This window comes from Cupressus sempervirens, chromosome 3 (assembly GCF_028749045.1).
Source record: "Cupressus sempervirens isolate cs-2001-9-10 chromosome 3, ASM2874904v1, whole genome shotgun sequence".
Taxonomy (NCBI): domain Eukaryota; kingdom Viridiplantae; phylum Streptophyta; class Pinopsida; order Cupressales; family Cupressaceae; genus Cupressus; species Cupressus sempervirens.
In genome coordinates, this window is record NC_143120.1 from 627945531 (window position 1) to 627970522 (window position 24992).

The following is a 24992-nucleotide window of genomic DNA, read 5'->3' on the forward strand; positions in this document are numbered from 1 at the left end:
GCTATTGAGCATTTGTAAGCCTAGTTTGCAGGTTTTTGGGGAGGTTTCTTGTAATGAATTGGAGAAGATGGTGGCTTGAGGAGGCTTATACCTTTCTCTTCCTGAAGTTATTTATTTTTGACCAATCTCGGCTTTTTTTCAAACCAAATTGTCTATGGTCTATTTTTGGATACACTGAGTTATATTTATTGTAATGAATTGTTTTTGTTTAGCGCCTATGGTAAACTAGTTTAATGTGTACTACTGTATTATGGAAGTTATAACAGAGAAATTAAATGCAAATGAATATCAGAAAACCATCTATGCCATTCTTCTTCCTTCCAAGTTTACTTCAGTGGATGGTGTCTCTCATCTTTTGAGAGAGTGTACATATATACCACCCGAAGGGATGCAACTCAACTCTTGCATTCATAACGACTTACCTCTTGACCACTAACAACTGAACTAACAACACCTTTTACATGCCATTACTTAAAACAAGTCATTTAAGATAAGGTTTTGGGAGGTTGCTTGTAAACATTTGGAGAAGATAGTGGCTTGAGGAGGCCTATCCCTTATTCTTCCTGAAGGCCTTTAAGTTTTTACCAATCTTGGGTTTTCTTTAGATCAAATTCTGTGTCTGGTATCTTTGGATGCACACTCAATTAAATTTATGTTAATGAATCCTTTTTACATGCCAACACTTGAAACAAATCATTTAGGACATGCAAGGGCTGTATTCACAATTATTTGTGTTTGTTATTAAATCATACATCACTAAAGAACATGAATAGCAGTTGGATCTGACGTAACTGTACAGTATAGACAGACGGTTTCCAGAAACATAAGATTAAATCAAGAAACAATTTCCATATATCTTTGCCATGGCCTGATTTTCATTTTCTTGTGTTTCTTTATTGTTTATAACTTTATATTGTTGTCCGTTTTTATCCTAATTTATAGTTAAACACATACAGGTTCGGCTCGCTCATCAAGTTCTTCAGAAAGTTGTGGTTCGATATCTCCAGCGCGATGCCTGCTTGATAACAAGCATCAAGCAACTATCAAAGCTTTCCCGAATTGGACGGGAATCTTTGATGACTGGTAATCTGGATGATTTAGGTAGAATCATGCTTGAAGCATGGAGATTACATCAAGAGCTTGACCCTTATTGTAGCAATGAGTTTGTGGATAGACTATTTGCATTTGTCAACCCATTTTGTTGTGGTTACAAGCTTGTTGGAGCAGGTGGAGGTGGCTTTGCTCTACTGTTAGCCAAAAATACAGAAGCAGCAAATGATTTAAGAACTTTATTGGAAGCTTCAGTGTTTCCTGTAAAAATATACAACTGGAGTGTATGTTCGGAGCAGTTTTCAGATCATTGTTAGAAGTTGCATAATATGTGACATGTCATCTGTATTATTTATTATTTACATCTCATGCTCCAGATTCCCAAATTTTAAGCCATTTTTTTATAACCTTCTCGCACATATGATTATCTGTGTAATTATCAAGATCCTGCTTGTGGATTTTGTGCCTGTGTTTACATATATCAGTATGTGTATGATGTTTAAACAACTGACATGATTTAGGACAAACTGAATCTCATGAACACTTAACCTTGGTTTCAGCAGTGGACACATTTTTAATATTTGTTGAAATTGTAACCAAGTTTCAGAAGTTTTCTCAACTTGGAAAATTTTCTTACTGTAAACATGATGAATGCAGTGTTAAATTTATCATGTTCATTGATAACTTTGAAATGCATTTATGAACATTCTGCATTGCTGAATTGCAAAATTCATTTTTTCTGAATTTACCTGAAAAATCACACTAAAATTCCATATTTAGTTTTAATAAAGCCAAACTGAATTTTAAATATGAAATAGGTAAGCGTACTTTGATTTTCTATAAGCACTATCAAGTGCATTTTTGTGATAATTTCTTAGCATTGGCAATAAAATCTTTTATTAAGAAACCTTTTCCAGTAGTCTCACTTTCAAGCTTTGATTTCTCTGCATTCTGAGATTTTCATGACAGATTTTGTTATATTTCTGGAAAATATAGATGCCTTTCCAAATTGTGTACTGATACTATAACTAATACTCAGTGATAGGGACACTTGGATGTTGGGATGCTGGGTTTTCAGGATGGGAAAAGAAAAGCTTCAATTTGGGGATGGTGGGGGGTGGCGGGGTTGCGGGCAGGAGTGGGGGTGGCGGGGAGTGCTGTAATATACTATACATGTAGTACTTGTAATGATAGTTATAAAATGATGTATAATAGTGTTGGGTGGATATTTTGCAACTGACAATTTGTTCAAATCCAATCACAAAATAGGTAGACCAGCCATAGCATATGAGATAGAGTCTCTCTTACTCTTAAGGGAAGACTCCCCCTTCTCACTATTCCTTGGATCAACTCAAGGTAAGAAAGAAGTTGAGAGATTTTGAAAGGGTGTTACCAATATTCTTTTCTCTTTAACTTTCAAGAAAGAATCCACTTATCCGCAGAGCGAGTAATGGGCAAGATGAAATTTCTAACTGCACTTCTATCTAATAGCTGGAAACAGTGATACTGATAAACCAACACCAACTGAAAGGTTAGTTGAAAGCATACCGGTTTGACTTTAAGTCATGTTTTAATCTATTTTATAAGAATAACCTCTACCATTGGGGTGTAAAGATTTCCTGATGTGGAGAATACTATCTTTGTGAATTGCGAAAATAGTCTATGTATTACTACAATCACTCTCGGTCAAAGCTTCGGCTCCCATTGTTTCTTAACTCTTTATGCTCAATTATTTAAACCATACAACAATAACATGAATCAAAGAAGACGGACACAAATTACAATCAAAGTTTCCAATTTGCACTTAATCACAACTGCATTCAATCAAAGTTCAGCTCCAATTGCTTCTTTGTATTCACTTTTCATCAAAATGGCATTACACAATCAAAGTTATGCTTGCACAATTCTTCAAAGCTTTCTTGTATACAATAAAAGATGATTTTTACAATAAGGAGGCATTTCTTATAGAGGAAAAGAAAAGAGGAAAAAGAGAAAAAAGTGGGAGCAACTCAACCACTTTGACCCGGAATAACTATGAAAGAAGAATTGTTGGTTTATATGTCTGAAGGACATGTAATCGGATTACATGCGATTGCATTACAATTGTCTGAGTTGCATGAGATTGGATTACATGCAATCCATCTTATGCATCTACAAAGAAGAAAACTACACTTGAAGAAAAGATGAAGATGTTGAAACTGTTGATTTTTAATGAATCAATCTTGTAGACAACAAAAGCCTTGTACTTTGTGATGATTGCGAGATTGAGGATTCATGTATTCTGTACCACTGCGTTCTCTTTGATGAGTTTCTAGTTGTCATTTGAAAATTGATGTGATCAAGTTTTTTCTCGTTTGAGTTGTCTTGAATTCTCTTTTGTAGATTGAAAACCTTCTTGATGGTGTCCGGATGTAAACTCAAAACAACTTTTCTTCAATACCTTAACTCTTTTTTTTGAAGCAAAATGCTTGGTATATTCCTACACAAACTCAGGTTCTTAGAGAACCATTGGGAAAATAGAGACCGAATGAATTATTGCTTCTTTTGATTCAAAGCACGCATTTTTTATTAGATGTCTTCATTCTTTGTAGAAATTCTGGCATATCCTACCTTGCTGTAGCATGAAAGTTTCAACGGGATTGAATCAATGAAAGCTTTGAGATTTTGAGTGTGGATGATGGGTTTATGAACGAACAAGGTGTTCGGAGTATTGATTAGATACTCATGGAACACATGTGATAGCTGGAAATGGACTGGAAAGCATATGTATTTGGATGGAAAGGGCCAGAGTCAGATTTAGAATGATGGATTGCATGTGGGCAATCATGGGTTTTTGTTGGGATGACCAAGAATGCAAGCTAGGTGCATAGGGATGCATGCAAATAATGGCATTATTATTAAAAGAGTGACCTTTTACCAAAATCGAGTTCTCTAAAGGTAATTACATGTAGTAATTACTTTGAGGTAAATATGTAATTGGGTTCGGAGGATGTAATTGCATGCGTTCAACAATGGAGGAAGTATGCATTGACATGGAAAGATGAAAAGTGAAAGTATGCAAATGCACTTGCATTCTTGGATGGGATTCACAACTTCCAAAAAAGACTAAAACAAGCAATTAAAAAAACAAGAAAACTATGCACAAAAGAAAGCCATACCTCTTGCTATAGACTCAGACATGATAAACTTCAATATGCAATTTCGTTTTGGAGGTTGGAGGAATTTCAAGCTTTTGGAATGAGAATATTTTTATCTTATTTAAAGAAAAAATGCAAAAGATATGACACACCTTTGAACAAATGGGCCAAGATGAGCTAAAATATGCAATATAATAGCAAAGCAAGCAAGAGATAAAAACAAAGTTGAAATCTTCTACTTGGAGGTCCAACAGCCAAATGTGGAAGAAAGCGAAGCTGAAATGGAAAACTCTTTTTCAAAATCAAACTCTCCAAGTCTATTTGCATGCAACAATTTAATATCCTTCGACCATTTCAAAGTTACAAATGCAAATCTATATGATAAAATACTTGGTCGTTTTTGCTTGTAATGGCAAAGGGTAAGTCACAAAAACTTTCAAAATGGAAAACGTTTTTTTGTGTAAAGTGTTCTTTAGGTATTTAAAAAAAAAAACGTGCCTTCTTGATGCAAAGACATGGTGTCGTTTTTACATGAACAGGGCAAAACCGTGATTCTTTGATGTCAAGATGGGCATTAACATGCCAAGATACCTCCCCCAATACAAAATGCATAAGCTGGAAGTGCAGATTTCTGGTCTTTTTAGACAAAAACGTGCCCCTCTCATGCATTAAAATGCATGTTCTTGCAAATACGTGGCCCTAAAAATGCACAAATGTGGTTCTAAAATCCGATTTCCTGGGCGTTTTTGACAAAAACGGGGGCTCCAAAATGCATATTTATTGGTTGTTTTTGACTTGAGAATGCAAAAATGTCTTCCCCAAAGGCTAAAATATGGTTCCAAATGCAAAATGTGGCTCTATAATGCAAAAAAAACGTGTATGAAAACCCACTTTTCTGAGCGGTTTTAGTGAAAACGTGGCCAAAAAAATGGAAATGTTAAAAGTGGTTTTTATTTAGGAGAGCAAAAATGGTTTCCTCCAATGTATTTGCATGAGTTGGAATGGTGAAATCAGACCCTATAGATATTTTACATGTAAATAATGCATTCATATGATGACTAAAAGTGCAAATTGCACTCTCAATGAGCCATTACATATTTGTATTTTGTTTAAAATACATGTTATTGTGTTAATCACAATCTCAGTGGGCCTTCACATATGTAATTTCTTTCTTAAGTGCAAATCACAATGCTTTTACATGTAAATAATGCACTCGTATGATGTGTGAAAGTGCAAATTGCACTCTTAATGAGCTGTTACATATTTGTATTTTATTTATAATACATGTTATTGTGTAAATCACACTCTTAGTGGGCCTTTACATATGTATTTTGTCCCTCCTAAGTGCAAACTGCATTCTAGAGGAGGCATTACATATTATATATTTGGGCGTTTTTGGCTTGGGAGTGCACAAACAGGGTCTTGAAGAGCCATTACATGAGTTTTGAATGCAAAATCAGATTCTTTAAGATACATTACATAACAAATTCATTGGTTGGAAATGCATGTACATGTAAATGGACTCTTAGAAGTCCATTACATATTTCAAATATGCATTTACATTTAAATAATCAGATTCTAAATATGCATTTGCATATTTACATGTAAAAAGATATGTAATTGATTTTACACAACTTAAATGACCAATTAAGCACAACCTTAATTGATTATTGAATTAATATCACTTAATTTGGTTTAAAATAACACTTACACTATGTTGTTTATATATTATGTACAACTACTATTCAAAAAGTAATATATAACTTATATCTTTTAAAATAAAACATAAAGTTATACTCAACATAAAATTAGAACTATATAATTAATAAAGTCACTTAAGTGAAAGATTTAAAATCAACTTAACATGAAAATATAACATAAAGTGCACCATAGTCACTTAAGGGATAAATTTAAATGATAAAGTAACTAAAAAGCATAATATAAAGTCAATCTATGTTATATTTTTCAAAAAGACAATGTCAACATTAAAATATAACATGATAGTTTAAATATGCAACTGCATGTGGAGAGTTCACTTTTTGGGCACTTAAATGATCATATCTTTTGATTGTCAAGTCTGATTAAGCTCTAAGATATAACGAATTGAAGGGAAAATCGAATGCAAGAGATTGGATGAAACAAAAAGACTAAAATCAACTAAACACACGCGCAAAAACACAAGAACATTGAAGGCTTCAAAAATCAAGCATAAGCTTAATAAAATGAATAACAAAAAGGACTCAACGAAAGCCTTTAGTAAAAGGATTCATTATACAAATTGGGATCGATTGGTTGATCAATGTTGGCCAATTAAATAATGAATTGTCTCAAAGCAAAACTAAGTTGAAAATTTTTCGTACTATTATGTACATTTTGTGGTGACAAAATGCAAGACAACAAATAGTATAAGAATTAATAATGCCAAATACTTGAACATAGAAAATTTGCAAAATAGTAACATACCCAATATAAAATACAATAAACTATATTTGAACAACCTTGAATATCAAATGCAACCTGCTTATTATGGGTGATTTACTTTTGCTTTCATTTTTTGTTGTGGGAAGATCAATCTCTTCATGTTTCTAGAAATTTCATTGTCGATGACTCCTTGTCAGCTCCCGTGCATGAATGCTTCTTGTGATGGTGTCCACAATTGCTTCTGCATCTGCCTTCATTGCTACTATCGCATCCATGGAAGCCTCTAGCTCCTTCCAGTCGTTGTCGCATGGGCATTTGTGTTGGGTGTCTGGCATGTTAGTTGTTGCATGTACTCTTTCGTGTTTGGTGTCTGGTGTCTTTCATTCTGGCTAGCATTTTGTGGTCGCATGTGTGGTTTCCTCCATAGTTGTTACCTTTGGCTCTTGGTCACCTTGTTGTTTGTTGTGATTGTTGTAGATTTTTAGTTGCCTTCCACTCTTACTCGCTTATTCTTTGATTTCTTCACTATTGTTTACTAGTTATCTTTTCTGGTGTGACCTCGCACATCTACATCTGCTTCGTCATTTTGAGTAGGTTTCTCTCTATTGTGGCCCCCTTACTTGGTTGTAGTTGTGGTCAAGTGTTTGTGTAGTCTATGGGTGGTTGTTTCTTCTTTGTTGTTTGAGCCTTTCTTCTACTATTTTTTGCGACATCCTCTCTTGCATTTTTTTTGTTGGGTGGTATGTCTTCTCTTAACGGTTTTTCTTCTCTACTGATGTCGAGAAGTGCCTTGCAATTGGTGGAGTTTCTTTACCACATTTTGCCTTTTCTTTGGCTCTAGCTTGGGGATGGCAGGTGTTATATATCATGTATCTTTTATTGTGTTTACAACCACTACTAGTGCTCTTACAGGCCTATTGTTTAGGCTACTCTTAGGTGCTCATAATGTCTGACTTGACACCTAAAGGTGATGGCCTACTATGTATACTTACTGCCCTTAGCATGATTGTCTTCGAGGGACCACCTTCTCTCCCTAAAACTTACCAACACAAAGCTCTTTTTGATTCATCCCTACTATAGGATTATTTGACAGAGGACAAATTGGAAAAGAATAATTTAATGCTCTAGAAAAAATTATAGGATATCCAAGTTGGAAACACCAAACTAAAAATGATATCACACAGATTTCATCCTTCGTCTCTTTTGTTATCGCATAATTTGCAAGATGCAAACTGCAACTTGACTCACAAGTTAAATAAGTGTTTGAAATCAAACTGCTAAAAGAAATGAAACAGGAATTAGACAACAAACAAATGTTGTTAAGATCCAAAACTGAGTTACGATTGAAGTCTTGGACAACAGTTTGGAATGGGAATGACCCTCCCCCTCGTCTTCCTCTATCTGGGGTGGAAGCCATTGTTTAATCTAAGCTTGTAGAGGAAAGTACTAGGAGAGCAAGAGAGCTCAACTTGAAGGGTCATGGTCTTCCTTCTGCTATCACTACCATTGCTACTACCAACTCACTTGATATGGCGTATGCTTTCCTTAGGGGCCAACTTGAACTTTGTGATATCTCCCTTAGTGTGACATGGATTGGCTATGACTCCACCCTATTCCTTCGATTCTACAACCTCTCAATAGAATTCATGTGCTCAGAGCTAAGAGGAAGCTCTTCCCTCTTCCTTTGAAGATATGCCTTGATGAGAACCTCACCAAATGATAGGTTGTTGAGTTAAAATAGGCATAGGAGCTTGTGACAAAGGCTAGGAGTGATGCAAAGCGGGTTGTTATCAAGAACCTCAAAGTTGTTATCTAGGATGCTCCATCTCCTGGATGGAAATTGAGGTTGACTGCTAAGGCCAAATGATGATTTCTATGATAATAGGGCAACTTAGAGCCACATAGTGGTTCCTTGCATGTTCACTGCTAGAATGGCAATGGTTCCTTATGGTCCTTTTTGGTCTTTTTTATAATGGTCTTGGTTCTGTCGACATTCTTCTTGTTACATAGACTCATGAGAGCCTCGCCGATCCTCTTCTTGGTGTCTCTGGTTGTCCCCTTTTAGGGACGAGGTTTGGTGGGGTCCAGGGGTCTTGTGGGGTTGCTTGTTTAGAGATCATCTTTTCAACACAACTTCCATAGTTCACTGTGATAGCTTGGCCAAATTCATGTGGATCCGCATCGCTCAAACAATGTCTCACTGCAGGGATATCTTTATCATGGTGTGCTAGTTTTTTCCTACTTCCTCAAACTACATTGTCCACAACCTAGAGAGTGGTGACCCTTTCAAGGACCTTCATGAGAACATCACTAGGTTCTTTTCCATGGGCGACACATCATTCTAGGGGATTTTAATGCATGGACCAGGATCCATCATACCCCTCTCCATGATCACAGATTAGATTCTATTTTCTTTATGGAGTTGAGACCAGACATGATGGGCTTGCAGTGTCTCTCGATTGCTTTTTAGGGTCACTTTACCTCATACAACTACCATTGTGGAGGCAAGTGAGCTAAACATGGAGACATCATCCTCGGAGTTGATAAAGTCAAATGGAGGAGTCATCCAAGGTAGTGGAAGAAGAGGGAGTATGCCCTTCTTTCCATTCCCAGTCGTTCCTCCCCCCACTCCCTGAAACCCATGCCCAGGAGTTCTTGTCCCTTGAATCAATGGTTTGACGAGGGCTACAAGTCCTTACATTGCTCGATTCGCTTTTCCTTCTCCTTTTCTTCCCCCAAGGTCCTCAGCTGAAGCTCGATTACTACTGCCTTCTACTCTATAAGAAATAACGTTTTGCCACGATGCAATGTAGGTCTTTCTATGCCTCCCTTCTACAACCCCCACAACTATTTTGGCATACCATTTTCCCTTGCCATCTTCCTCACCCCTCCACCCTGGATCATAATGCTTTGGTCTCCCATATTTCCTCTCTCCTTGAAATCTCTGACCAACCCCTGGTTCACCTCACCTCCACTACCACCAACTCTTCACCTTCTCCAACTTCATTGGGGTTTTTTGTTACATGAGTAGTAACAGGGTTGCGAATGAGGAAGGGTTCCAAGTAGATCTCTTCAAGCTTCATTTCACTATTTTGGGTTCCTTTCTCATAGTGTTTTTTTAATAAAGTTGTTTGTATTGGTTTTCTCGACTCCTTTTCCTGACACATCATTCATCTGATTCATATGGCCCAAGTCAATTTTGGACCCCAACAACTATAGGACTATCATGACTTCAAGCTTCATTTCACTATTTTGGGTTCCTTTCTCATAGTGTTTTTTTAATAAAGTTGTCTGTATTGATTTTCTCGACTCTTTTTCCTGACACATCATCCATCTGATTCATATGACCAAGTCAGTTTTGGATCCCAACAACTATAGGACTATCATGAACAGGCATACTTTTGCCAAATTGTGTTGAACACTTTTATCCAAGGAGATTGACTATCGATATTGTTAGGCCAGGGGGCAGGCTAGTTTTCATATAGATTTTTATACCATAGACCATATCTTGATTTTGTGGACTATCATAAGGAGGCAGGACATCGCTCTATGAAGGTTTATTGCTTCTTTGTTGACTTTTGCAAAGCTTTTTATTCTATTCCCTAGATGACCCCCTTCTAGTGACTTAGGGACATTGGGATCTCAAAGACTCTTCGAACATCTATCATGAGATTGTACGAGAGTGTGATTTGTAAATTTAGGAGTCAATAGGGATTCTCAGATGTTATTCATAGCACCATCATGGTGAAGTAGGGTTTCCCTTTCTCCCCCACTCTCTTCATTATTTACATTAATCAGCTTGAGACCTTCCTTTTGGATTTCTTACTCCCTAGTGACCACTAGTACTTACACCAAGTTTTGATATCTATCTTCTTCTTTTTTGTCAATGACATGGTTCTCTTGGCATCTTCCCCCAAGGGGCTCCAATGGATCCTTGATGGTTGGGCCTCCTTTTGTGATGTAAGATAGTTGTAAACTTAGGTAAGACTTGAAATTGATGGTCTTCAATTGTTTGAAGACCTCTCATCTCCACTTCTATTTTTAGGACACCAAGATTGAGATCACTTCACCCTATACTTGAGGGTTGAGACTTGCCATGCAACCTTGGGTCAACAAGGGACTTGGCTTCCTTGCTATGCTTGAGAGATAATGCTTCAAACATCACTTCCAAGATATCACAACCAAGATCTCCCTCCTGGATTCCTTGGTCAGGTCAACCATCCTTTACGGTTCTATGATTTGGGGGCTCACCCTCCTTGAGTCCGATTGGGCATCTATTGAGAAAATCCAAATTCTTTTCCTATGGTGTATCATTAGGTGTCACCGTTCCACCCCTCATAGTATCAGTTTGGTTGAGTTTAGTGTTAACCCCTTTAGGTCAGGATAATCTTTGACCTGGTTTGCTTTATTCATTAGCTTTGGGGCTTCACAGACTTCTTTAGGGGTCGTCACATATATTCTTACCTGGCCTATTGCTCTTTTGAGGCAGTCGTGGGGTTTAGTCCTATTGGTAGGGCCCATTGTTGGTTTGTTTAGGCATTTTCTCTTCTTGGCTTGGTTGGGATCTTGATGGATTGCCTTCCCCCTCTTCAGTTCTTCTTGGATTCCTTGGCTCACCTCCTTTCCTCTTGGTAGGAGCTAAACAAGTTTGTCAGGGTTGACATTTATAGACAATAAATTATCATGACTTGGATTAATCCCCCACGATGGCCCCAATGGAGTATGACCTTCTACACTAAGCACTACATGGACATTTAGGATCAGATCATCGTTCCATCATGATACCTCACTCATTGTTGGACACATGCACTTCACATCTCTTTGGGGTCTTTTAGGGTTGGCTCACAATGACTTTGTATTCAGACATACCATCAAATTGATAGAGAGGACATGAGTTGTTTCCTTTGCACTATTGGGGAGGTGGAGTTCGAGACACATTTCATATTTTGTTGCCCTATTTATTAGGAGACTTGGGGGAGAGTTTATTAGCTTGTTCAAGGATTATGAGAGCCTATCCCCTTTCTTTGAATACACTGATTAATAATGTCTTGCACTTTGTATGCATGAAGCCATGCAACTTTGCATTCACACTCTTGATTCTTAGTGTTCGTTGAGATAGGATTCAAACTAGATCATCACCTCCTTTTCCTCTCCCTGGTCTCCTACTTGGGGGACAAAGATTTCTCTCCCTCTCCTTTGGTTCACTGAGCCACATTGGATCTGTGATACCTCATAGTGGATTTACTCAGTAGCACCATCCTACCTCCAACAGTAGCTTGAGACAACCCATGACCATTGTACACCCTCACCTCAAAGCGTATCTCTTGGTCCTTAGCTACTTCTCAGCTATGAGAAGTGCTTAGGCTCTTCTTGCTTCTTGTTTGGTATCTTTGCTTGTTTCTTTTTTTTCTTTTTTCTCTCCTAATTTATTTTTTTTGTGGACACTATTTGGTGCTCCTACTACTGGTTGCGACCTTGTTGTAATCTCTCCAACCCCTTAGATCTATTTGACGTCTCTTTTTGGACATTAATAAATTTATCTTACCTTCTTGCATGTCGTGTTAGGCCTTTTTATTTTCCCCTTCTTTTTTTTTTTGTGGTCTTAGACCCACTTTGTCCTAGCTTCATTTGTTGATGTGTTTGGTGCCTTCTCCTAATAGGGGTTCATTGCAGAGTTTTCGGCCTCGCTCTTAGTTTGATTTCAGTGGGTTTTCCTTTTCCTTCCTAGTCTATCTTTGGTAGTTTTCTAGTCCTTTTTTTTGCAATGGATTTTGTTGTTGGTAGGTGCAATTCGTCTACCTTAGCTTTTTTTCTCTAGTTTTTCCTTTTTCCTACTTCGTGTTGTGGGTTTCCTTGTTGTTTTTTCTATGCATTTTGTTCTCTTGTTTTGTTTTTTTGGTCTTCCTCTTCCTCATGGGCCTTTTGTGTTACCTATTTTTTCTTATTTTTGTTGCTTCCCTTTGTCTCTTTGTTTGTTTTAATCTATTTTATCGCCCTTCTTTTTTGGTCTTTCAAGCTATTGCTAACAATTTTCAAGGGCCTCATCTTATTGTTGGGATTTTTTGGTTAGACTATTGTTAGAGATTTGATTTCTTGCAGTTAGGAGCTCAAAGCTTGTGATAGTTGGCTGGTTTTGGATTCTCTTATGAAATCCGTTTGGATGTTTATGTGAGCCTCGATAAAACCCCTTTTTCTTTTCTCTTCTTTGTCTTGGGAGGTTGTTTTTCTTTTAGATGGCTCTTCAATGCTTTTCTTTTCAAGGTTGAGCATTATGTCTAGAAGTGTCTTCAACATCCCTTTATGGTTTAGGGCTCCTTTCAAAACTGATATGGTGGTTATGGGAACCAAGTTAAAACCTAGGGTGGATTCGGGGAGGCTTGCAAAACTTTGATGATCAATATTTTGAGGTGGACGATCATGAATATGGTTTTGGGAGTCACGTCAATACCTAATATTTGGTGTTTGGGAGAGCCTTTAAAAAACCCCATAGTGTTAGTTGGTTTTATGATAATCAATCTTTTGAGGTTGTTTCTAATTATGGTTTTGGGAGTCATGTTAAAATCCAATGATATGGTTTGGGGGGGCCTTTGAAACCTCAAGGATATCCTTTGGGAGATTGGTTCTTTGATATAACACATAGGCCTTGTATTGAGTCATTTTGGGCAGCTTAAACATTTGTATGATGGATGGTGTAATGTTGTTGGTTTCTTCTTGGTTCTAGGCTACTCGTTTGTAATGCTCTTTTATTTTCAACCATTCATCTTCATGAAGTTCCAGATCTCCCTTAACATCTATTTGTAAAGGGTTTTTGGGTCCCTTCAAAATCTATTTTTACCCTAATAATAAATATTTACTATCAAGGGGTTCTTGGATCTAGTCTTTGAGAAGTTGAAAGTGTTTCAAGACTGGACATGTTGCAGCTAAACATGGGACAGAGAGCTAAATTGAAAAATCCTTCGTCATGATGGAAGGGTGCCTCTACTCATCATTACATAGTTCTTAAGGGCTCTCGCCATTTGGATGGTTTAGAACTAGCCCTTGATGATGAGTCTCCTTCTCCCACTATGGGTTCTTCCTCTTTGCATGTTGTTGTTCCTTCTAATGATGAAAAATGTGTGACTATTGTCCTTGCTAAAAGTAAATATGTTGACACAACTATTGTTGTTGTCTCTACTTCTCCTTTCCCTAAGGAACTCATTGTTCTTGCTATTATTTGAAGTGTTGTGTCTTCTGCAGGTGTCGATTCTTCATCTATCCATGCCCTTGGAGAGGTCGGTGTCCTTATCACAATTGGTTTTGATAGATCTACGGACTTGTTGGCTTGGAAAGATGAGGAGACCAAGTTTAAAGAAGAATGGATTACGATCAAAGGAAAACATTCAAACAATACCTTTCCTTTTCACATGACCCTTAGATCCCATAAGCTGGGATCTAAGGGGAAATCTTAAATCTTATTATTTTTTTGATCTAGGGCAGTATGATGTTTGAGTGTCTTATCATTTCTTGACCGCTAGATTGTGTTTGTGAGAGAAGTGTGTTGTTTGACTCCCCTTTTTTTCTTTGTCCTATTTTTCCCTTGTTTTGTTTCTCTTACAACAGCTTATTGCATATCTTATGAAGTGGGTTTTAGGTCCTTTTGTTAAAAACATGCCTTGTATTGGGTTTCAAGGTCCCTTCAAAACTTTTTGTCAATTAATATAAAACATTAACAATCAAATTAGCAATTACTAATACCAATTCAAATTATCCTAGTGGTTACTTGGGGCGATTAGAGAGGCTTCCCTTCCTATTAGCCCAATTTCTTTCCTTATTCAATGGGGTTTGGGGAGAAAACTTGGCAAGAAAAAATGATGCACGAGGGTCTCAGCTCTCCTTTTCGATTTTATTCATAACCAAGATTTGTAGTTAGCACCAACACTTTCTAGGAACCAAATTAATTTGGATTTATTTTGGTTGCAATTGGTGGGTGCATGGGAAGATATGGAATTTGCATTTAGCACTAACACTTTCTAGTAACCAAATTAATTTGGATTTATTCTGGTTGTGATTGGTGGGTGCATGGGAAGAATGGAAAACTTGTGGAGGGAACAATAATGAGTGAGGCAAGGCGAAGGTTGTGGTGGTGGTGCAAGGAGAGGCAACGGCTCACATAGTGGAAATGATCATAGAAGGGTTCAAAGGTTTGTCCAAGCTTCTCGTAGGGACCATGACCATGTTGTGGGCAAGGAGTTCTATGCTATTGAAGATGGAGACCAATTGGAGGTGGCCAAAGCTACTAGAATTTCTCTTCTGCAAATGGGTTTATGGGGTGGTGTATTTGAAATTGGTGAGTCCTTCATGGTCATGGTATGCGTACAACATGTGGTTCATCGCCCTCACCTCTACAATGCCCTAAAATATAAACTTGAAATTGCTTCATGTCTACGAATGTCTGTCAATGGTTTGATAGTGGGGAATTTTTTGGGTTTTCAATTATGCTCCTTAGTGGGAGGTTTTTGGCAACTGGGAACCAACTTTTTAAAACTTAACTAATCAATTTCTAGCAATAACACTTATGTGTTTATTAACACACTCATTGAACCTAGCAATGGAAAGGAAAGGAACACATTATGAATAGGTTTCCTTCTCATGTATCTTGAATATAAACACAATGGTCTCACTGTCAATTGATATCACAACCCCCCATCATCCTTTTAGATGCATTATTATCTGACATCATATCTATTCACACATTCTTTGATAAATTATGAGCATTAAATGATAGGATAAAATGAGTCTTCTTCAACTAGGCCACTCTCTGTAATCTCTTTTATAAAAGGTTCTTCTACTTGTCTTACCAATCTCTCCTCAAAATCCTCTAGGTCATACTATATGAGGGTCGTATCTCTTAGTATGAGGCTTTCACACATTAAACTAGTTGTATTATCAAAAATGTGAAAGGCAGATTTCATGGTGACAATATATTTTATTAAAAACAAATTCATAAAAGTATGAGAATGTGTTTCTGACGCAGGGAGGGATGAAGAACTAGGGCTAAGGGTGCACCCAACTATCTAAACCTCCTTGCAAGAGTTAACACAACAGAAACACAACACACATAACAACAACCAAAGGAGGAAGAAGAGAAAACACTTATTGATTCATCAATTAATTAGCATATTTTTCTAGCTATAAGGTCTTCTGGGTTATGGCCAAATACAAAATATATTCAAGATCAAAGATCCAACATCAAATTCATAGCTCCAGATACATATGCAACAAACTTTCCAAACTTTAACATTCTGCTCTAGAATCCTTCAAAAACTGCCTAACTCTAGGCTTAAACACTCTATATATACTTGCCAAAACAACTTATAGATCATTCTAGAAGATTACATAAGAGGAAGGCTGACCCAACAATGGTCTGGACACATCCCAAGAAATATTCTTAACATAAATGTCACAATTGAAATAAATCTCACAAGTTGGCTCACAGAAATCACGTCCAAATTTTGACACTCAGCATAAACAAGAAAACTTGGGACATGAAGGGTCACTCGACATACACTAGGTAACTCGGCACATGAAGAGTCACTCGACATACAATGGGTAACTCGGTACATGAAGGAACATTCGGTCAACACTAGATTGCTACAGTAACTTGGCATCCACTAGAGCTATAGTAACTCGGCATCCACTAGAGCTACAGTAACTCGACATCCACTAGAGCTATAGTAACTCGACATCCACTAGAGTTACAGTAACTTGGCATCCATTAGAGCTATAGTAACTCAGCATTCATTAAAGCTACAGTAGCTCGACATCCATTAGAGCTACATTAACTCGACATCCATTAGAGCTATACTAACTTGACATCAACACAAAGAATCAATGAAAGGAGCAGGATAACAAGGAAACCCAAGAGGCTCCTGCATCATACAACTAAGGTTAAAGGAATTGATTCTCCTAAATTATTGAGATATCACAATCTGAGTTGAATCCAACTCAGATTGAGAAATCCATGAAGCATCTTCAATAGGCCTATTCTTCCACTTCACCAAATATTCATAGTAATATTTTTCTCTTGTGCTCTTTCCAACTCTCTGATCCAATATCTGTTCAACTTCTTCAATCTACTTCTTACGATAATCTTCTGACACAAAAAATTCATCATCTAACTCATGATACTTATACAAATCAGCAATATTGAATATAAGAGATATATCCATATCACCAAGTAACTCAACTTCATAAGCATTACCACTATAAAAATTCTTCAAGATCTTACAAGGTCCGAATTTCTTCATCTTCATCTTACTATATGTTCCAACAAGAAATCTTCCTTTCTTTAAATGAACCATCACTCATCACCAACTTCAAGATCATGATGTCTTCTAAACTTATCAACATTCTCCTTATACTTTTGATTACTTTGTTCCAACCTCAACTTCACTTTTTTATGCAAACACTATAAAATCAACAAATTCTTCTCTTGCAACGCTTCTCTTTTCTTCACTAGCAACATCTCTCAAATCTAATATACCTCTAGGTTTCATTCTAATGACAATCTCAAAAGGTGTTTTCCCTATACTCCTATTCATAGATTTGTTATATGCAAGTTCAGCTTGTGCTAACACTACTTCCCAATTGCTTGGCTTATCTCCAACTAAACACCTCAATAAATTACCCAAGCTTCTATTCAAAACCTTTGTCTATCCATCTATTTATGGAAGGAATGTAGAACTAAACTTTAACTTAGTACCCATCTTCTTCTAGAAAGTCTTCCAAAAATAACCAACAAACTTACTATCTCTATCTAAAATAATACTTCTTGGTAATCCATGCAATCTCACAATCTCTTTAAAGAAAATTTCAGCAACATGCTCAACATCTGATGTCTTCTTACATGGTATGAAATGAGTCATCTTAGAAAATCTATCCACTACAACAAATATAGAATCATACCCCTTCACTATCTAAGGTTATCCAAGAACAAAATCCATATTGATGTCACTCCAAGGTTTCTCAGGAACAATAATAGGTGTATACAAACTATTATTTTGACTTACTCCTTTTGCAACTTAAAAAACTCCACAACTCTTTACAAATTTCTAAACATCTTTATATATTTGTGGCTAATAATACTTCTCTTTCAGCAAACTCAATGTCTTATAAATTCCAAAATGTCTAGCCAATCCACCATTATGTTTTTTCTTAATCAGATTCAACCTCATAGAACTTTTAAGAATACACAACTGAATTCATTTGAACAACATACCTTCTTGAATGAAATACTCATCATACTTACTTATGTGATCTTTTAGATTTGGTGCTCTGCACTTTCTCCAAGCCTCAAAAAAATTAGGATCAACATCATACAACTCTTTCATTTCGTCAAAACCAAGAACTTCAACTTTCATTTTAGTTAACAAAGAATGCCTTCTACTCAATGCACCAACAACTCTATTAGTAACTCTGCTCTTGTGCTTAGTTACAAATGTATAACTCTACAAATACTCAACCCACTTCATATGTCTCTAATTCAATTTATGTTGACTTCCCAAGTATTGCAAAACTTTATGATCAGTATACAACACAAACTCCTTAAGAATCAAATAATGTCTCCACTTCTTCAAGGCTTGAACAACAGCATAAAATTCTTGATCATACACATAATATTTTTTTATAGCATCATTTAACTTCTCATTGAAGAAAGAAACATGTTTACTTTTTTGACTTAATACAACTCCTATTGCATTACCACTTGCATCACATTAAATTTGAAATACTTTGTTCAAATCAGGAAAAGTCAATACAGGTAACTCAACAACCTTTTGTTTCAAAGTCTCAAAACTCTCATCAACTCCATGTGTCCATTTGAATTCCTTTTTATCTCCCCTTATTGTCTTAATCATAGCATTACAAACATAACTAAAATTTCTGATAAACTTTTTGTAAAAACCAGTCAACCCATGAAATGATCTTACCTCACCCACATTCTCAGGTGTAGGTCATCCCAAAATTATTTTAACTTTCTCAGGATCCACCTTCAATCCACGAGCTAAAATCACAAATCCCAAATACACAATATCCTCTTGCATAAAAAAATACTTCTTCTGATTAATCAACAACTTTTCCTCTTTCAACCTCTACAATACTTGTCTAATATGCTCAAGATGTTCTTCCTTAGTCATATTGAATATGTGAATATCATCAAAATAAACAATCAAAAACTTACCCAAGAATCATTTTAAAAATTCATTCATCAACCTCATGAAAGTACTAGGTACATTAGTCAAACCAAAAGGCATAACCAACTATTCCTACAAACCATCTTTTGTCCTGAAAGCGGTGTTCCATTCATCACCTTCTCTAATTCTGATTCAATGATAGCCACTCTTCAAATTAATTTTTCTAAAAAAGTTTGCTCCACTCAAACAATCCATTATGTCATCCATCATCAGCATAGGAAACCTATTTTCACTGTGATCTTGTTAATGGCTCTAGAATTAGTACACATTCTCTATTCTCCATTCTTTTTAGGTACTAATACAGTAGGTACAACACATGGACTCAAGATTTCTCTAATCAAACCTTTCTGTAACAACTCACACACTTGTCTATTAAGTTCTTCATTCTTTGTAGGTGTCAATCTTTATGGTGCTTTGTTCAGCAAACTAGCTCTAGGAATCAGATCCATACAATAACTTATACTTCTCATTGGAGGTAAACCATTAGGTGTGTCCTCTGTAACAATCTCTTTATACTCATTCAACAATTCTGCAATTTCAATACTATCAGCTGTCACTCGATCACCACTGACTAGCACTCAGTTAACACTATTTTCTAGTTCTTGGTTACTATTGACACAACTCAGTTTCTTTGGTATTACAGAAAAACAAATTTGATTATTTTTCATTTCCTTTTCAATTGTTTCCCATTAACCATGCAAATTTTTATAGTAGTACAATTAACCTCATTCGAACTTTCAATTAAAGGCAACAATATTTGTTTCTTCCCATTCACCCAAAGAGTATATTGATTCAATCTCCCATCATGCATGGAATATCTATCATATTGCCAAGGTCTACCCAACAAAATATGACAACAATCCATAGGCATAATATCACACAAAACTTCATCAAAGTAAAGTCCAATCTTGAAATTCGTAAAGCATTGCTCAGTTGCCAATATCTTATGCTCATCTTTGATCCATGCAACATGATAGGGTTTAGGATGTTTTAGCCTCTACAACTACAACTTCGTAACCAACTCTTCTGATGCCAAATTTGTAGAACTTTCATTGTCAATGATCACTTTGCAACATTTTTCAGCCATCTTACATCTTGTCTTGAAAAGACTTCTCCTTAAAACAAGTTCCTCATCACTCCGCTTATTATATAAGGTTCTTCTCACCATCAAATTTTCTCCAGCCTTAGGTTCACTAAGTGAACCCTCATCATCACCTTGAATCACAACAATTATGTTACCTTGTCCACTTTTAGAGGATCTACATTCAAAAGATCTATGTCCCTCTTTACATCTAAAATAGTTACCATGAAAACCACCTCTAGAATAAGAATTACCTCTTCTTTGATAAGAATTAGTACCTCCTCAGTAAAAATTACCACTTTTCCATTCAGTATTTCCTTTGTCATCATTCTTCTACTTAGATTTTCCTTTATCCTATACAAAATTGTCAAATCTACCACCTTCACCATAATATCTACCTCTACCTCTCGGGGATCTACCACCTCTACCTCTTTGTCTTTGTTCATGCTTCTTTGTCAAGATCTCCTTAGCCTTCAAGGCATATTGATATGCTTCTTCCACACTTTCTAATTTCACAAAACATATTTCATTTTGTATTCTAGATCTCAATCCATTTATGTACCTTGCAATTTTCTCAACATCATCATCTACATTTCCAAATCTGATATCCAACCTGTAGAATTCCTCAATATACTCCTTCACACTCATGTCTCTTTGCCTCAAATTTTGCATCTTTCTCAACTAGCTAACTTGGTAATCAACATGAAGAAATTTGTTCTTTATCTTGTTCACCATCTTCAACCATATTCTAATCTTCTCCTTTCCTCTCCTTTGTCTATCAGTTTGCAAATGCTCCCACCACAGTGAAGCATGACCTTTCAACCTAGTAACTACAATCTTCACCTTCTTATTATCAAGATGTTTTCATACTCAAAGAACTTCTCTATATGAGAGATCCAATCCAACACAACATTGGTATCCAATTTTCCATCATAAGGAACAACTTCTATAGTAGGCTTTGAATTTTCCCTAGACAACACTCTCAACAAACTTGCTTCATCTTAGTCTTCTTCAAGTTTTTGATTAAGGTTTGGTGCTACTGCTTCATCATCACTTACATCATTTGGATGTGCCCCTCTCCTCTAAGTTGTGTCTACAATATCTAATATGGCTTTAATTTTTCTCAATGTATCTAATATTGCATTATTAACATTTCTTCTACCTTGAAGCAATTTTACAAATTAAGTTCCTGCAAGATCGTAACCCTCTACAAGTTATAGGTCAAATTTGTAGATCTGCAACCCTACAACCCAATTAACTTAGGGTTCTACATGATCTAATCACCACAAGGATGAACCTCAAGCTCTGATACCATCTAACACAGGGAGGGATGAAGAACTAGGGGCAAGGGCACACCTAGCTATCCAAACTACCCTGCAAGAGTTAATACAATGAAAACACAACACACCAAACAACAACCAAAGGAGGAAGAAGAGAAAACACTTATTGATTGATCAAATAATCAGCATACATGCCTAGCTATAAGGCCTTCTGGGTTATGGCCAGATACAAAATATATTCAAGATCAAAGATCCAACATCAAATTTGTAGCTCCAGATACATATGTAACAAACTTTCTAAACTTTCATGTTCTACTCTAGAGTCTTTCAAAAACTACCTAACTCTAAGCCTAAACACTCTATATATACTTTCCAAAACAACTTACAGATCATTCTAAAACATTACATAAGAGGAAAGCCAACCCAATAATGGTTTGGACACATCCCAAGAAAAGTTCTTAATATAAATGTCGCAATCAAAATAAATCTCACAAGTCAGCTCGTAGAAATCATGTCCAAATGCTGACACTTGGCATAAATAGGAAAACTCGACACATAAAGGGTCATTCAGCATACATTAGGTAACTTGACACATGAAGAGTCACTCGGCATACACTAGGTAACTCGGCACATGAAGGAACACTCGATCAATACTAGATTGCTACAATAACTTTGTATCCACTAGAGCTATCGTAACTCAACACCCACTAGAGCTATAGTAACTCGACATCCAGTAGAGCTACAATAACTCGGCATCAACATACAGAATGAACAAAATGAGTAGGATAACAAGGTAACCCAGGATGCTCTTACCTCAATTTCAATCAATGTTTTCTCACTGATGTCAACCTTCTACTTGTTGGTAAGACAACTGCTTAGTTGATTTTAGTACTATCATTTGTTTGATTGATGAGGAGGTTTTGATCAAATGATTTAACAAAAGCACCTAGAGGAAAGGTTGAGTTATGGTATGAAAAAGGACTACAAAGATCAGTTAAGACAATAATGTTATAGTGTATTGATTATCTACTTAAGGATGCAAAAGTTGGATACACTGACTAAGTCCAAAAGAACAAGTAAGAAGAATTGAGTCTACTAAGCTTGACTGAGTGAACAATAGGTGTCAAGAAAAGTTAGTGCAAGCCAAGCAAAAAATCAATTGGAGTCGAGAAAATTGATAGTTCAATGTATGTTGAGTGATATAGTGTAAGCCGAGTAAAGTTTAGTTGATGCCAAACACCAATAAAATTTAGTGTTTTCCAAGTGATCTAGTTGAAGATGAGTGGAAGAATAGTTTGGAAGCTGAGAGACAACATATTGATGCTGAGTGCCAGTATTCATGTTAAATCATAGATTTGATGAATTTGAGCCAACTATTTTTCTTTTTTGAATTTTTTGAAGCATGTGAAAGATAAGTATGATGAGTTGGTGGCACAAAATTCATGGTAAACCATTTTGAGGTGAATTCAAAGAGTATTGAAGAAGTTTCTAGAAGGGAGTCAAATGAAAAAATGGGTAGATTCATTGAATCCTACCTAATCCTACCTAACCCTAAAATGGACGATAGAGGATGAATGACAAAAGATCTTAATTTTCTATTTATAGAGATGATTGATCAGAAGCAAGATTGGTTATGTTCGATAACCCAAGTTAGACAAGAGGTTTAAGGTATTGCTTCATTCAATGACTGAACATAAGAGACTTCTATTGACAAACAAAGTAAGAAGGCTTAAGAGTATGAATGCTTGAAGAGTGAACAAGCTATCAAATTTGATGTGTGTGAATGCCAAGCATAATGGAGGACTGAAACAAAGATCTGTAATCTGTAAGTGAGTTGTAATTTGTTATTAGATCAAGCCTTAGTGTTACTTTCTAATCATTGTACTAGTCTAGGGTAAGTCCTTTGGATTAAGGTTGACTTAGTAGTCATTTTAAAATCCTTTAACCAAGTGACATTCCAAATGAATGATCTAAAGTCCTCTAACAAGGCTCACTCTTAATAGGGTGATTGCAACCCTCTAATCATGTCACATTTAACAATATGTATTGTAACCTTTAACAAGGTTGGCTTTTCACATGGCATCACTTCAGAAGAGTGAGAATAAATAGCATGTTACTGGTGGTTTTTTCCAAATTGGATTTTTACATAAAATATTTTTGTCAAATGTGTTATTGAATCTATTATGTTTCATGTTTACATTTCTACAAAGTTGTTTTGGCCTAGGACAATCATCTACAAGTTTAAGTGATTGTATGATCTAATGGATGTATCCATGAATATGTTTTATGGATATGGTTTCACAAAGATGTGAAAACTTTTATTTGTACATTTGAACCTTGGTAATTGATTCACCCCCCTCTTAGTTATTCTAAAGAATTCTAACAATTGGTATAAGACACATCTGCTTAAGAGGACTAGTTTGAAGGTATTAGAAGAAAAAGATCAAGATGTCGAAAAGAGAGGTACCAAAACTTAACAAGGACAACTTCCTTGAATGGAAAAGTCTAATGAAGCTACAACTATGAGTTCTTGGAGACTATGCACAATCTACCATTGCCACTAAGCATGTTGATCCTATTGGAGCGCTAACTACCGAAGATCTGAAAAAAGAAGAAAGAAAAAAAAATAGACAATGTTGGAGATTGTCTCTACCCTAAGCTATGCTGAATTCAATGATATCAAGGGTTGTGATAATACAAAGAAGATTTGGGATTCTCTTCACACCATCTATGGAGGAGATGCAAATGTTTTGAGAACCAAATTTGAAATTCTTAGAGGTAAGTTTGATGATATGAGGATGCAAGAAGGTGAGAATGTTGCTCAATATTGCTCTAGAATAAAAGATGGTTTTAATGCTATAAGAGGATCCATTGGTAAGATAGATGATGATCCTATACTAAGAAAATTTTTGAGAACACTGTTTCCCATCTATGCTATTAGAGTTTCTATAATACAAGAACTAAGATGTATACCAGGTTCTAATCTGACCCTTGAAGGTCTGGTAGGTAGGCTCACTAATTTTGTGCTATCTAATTTTGACAACTTCAAATCTGATAATGCGAAATCTACTTTCAAAGCTAAGCTACCATTGAAGGAACCTAATGAAAAGAAAAAAAAGGTAAAATATGTTTCCAGTGATAGTGATACAAATGAGGAGGATGTAGAACAACTTGAAGCACTACTAGCAAGGATATTTCATAGAGGTAAAGGAAAATTCAAAGGTAAGTTACCTATCATGTGTTTTAATTGCAACGAGGTTGGTCATATTACTACTAGATGTCTAGAAAAGAAGAAAAATAGAAGTGGAGACAAATACATAAGTAGAAGAGATGAGGACAACAAAGATTACAAAGACGAAGGAAAGAAGTCTTGCTACATTACAAAAGAGGAAACCAAAGATGGATCTGACGATCATGATGATGAAGTGGTGTATGTTGCAATCAAAGATGATTTTGATGAGGATGAGGCAATTGCACTAGTACTTCTGTGAACAAGAATGACAAATTGATCATTGATATTGGGTGTTCACATCACATGACTAGAGATAAAAGTAAGTTCATTACCTTGAATTATTGTAATGGAAATAATGTAAGGTTTGGTAATTATGAACCCTATTTGATAAAAAGAAAATGAACTATCAAACTCACAAAAAAGATTTTATGTGACAATGCTTGTTATGTTGAAGGATGTAACTATAATTTTTTGAATGTGTCACTACTGAATAGTTCAGGTTTCAAGGTTGAGTTTGAGAAAAAAATAGCTAAGATATATGATAGTGATGGAAAACTAATT

The 24992-nt window shown here is 36.0% G+C and overlaps 1 pseudogene across 1 annotated transcript in view; it reads left to right on the forward strand.

The window, feature by feature from the left end:
- Positions 1-1669, forward strand: part of LOC149568247 (bifunctional fucokinase/GDP-fucose pyrophosphorylase-like) — a 106859-nt pseudogene extending 105190 nt beyond the window's left edge. The window contains exon 7 of the transcript XR_016362528.1: positions 957-1669. The product of XR_016362528.1 is annotated as a bifunctional fucokinase/GDP-fucose pyrophosphorylase-like (transcript). The remainder of the gene's footprint in view (positions 1-956) is intronic.
- The last annotated feature ends 23323 nt before the right edge of the window (positions 1670-24992 follow it).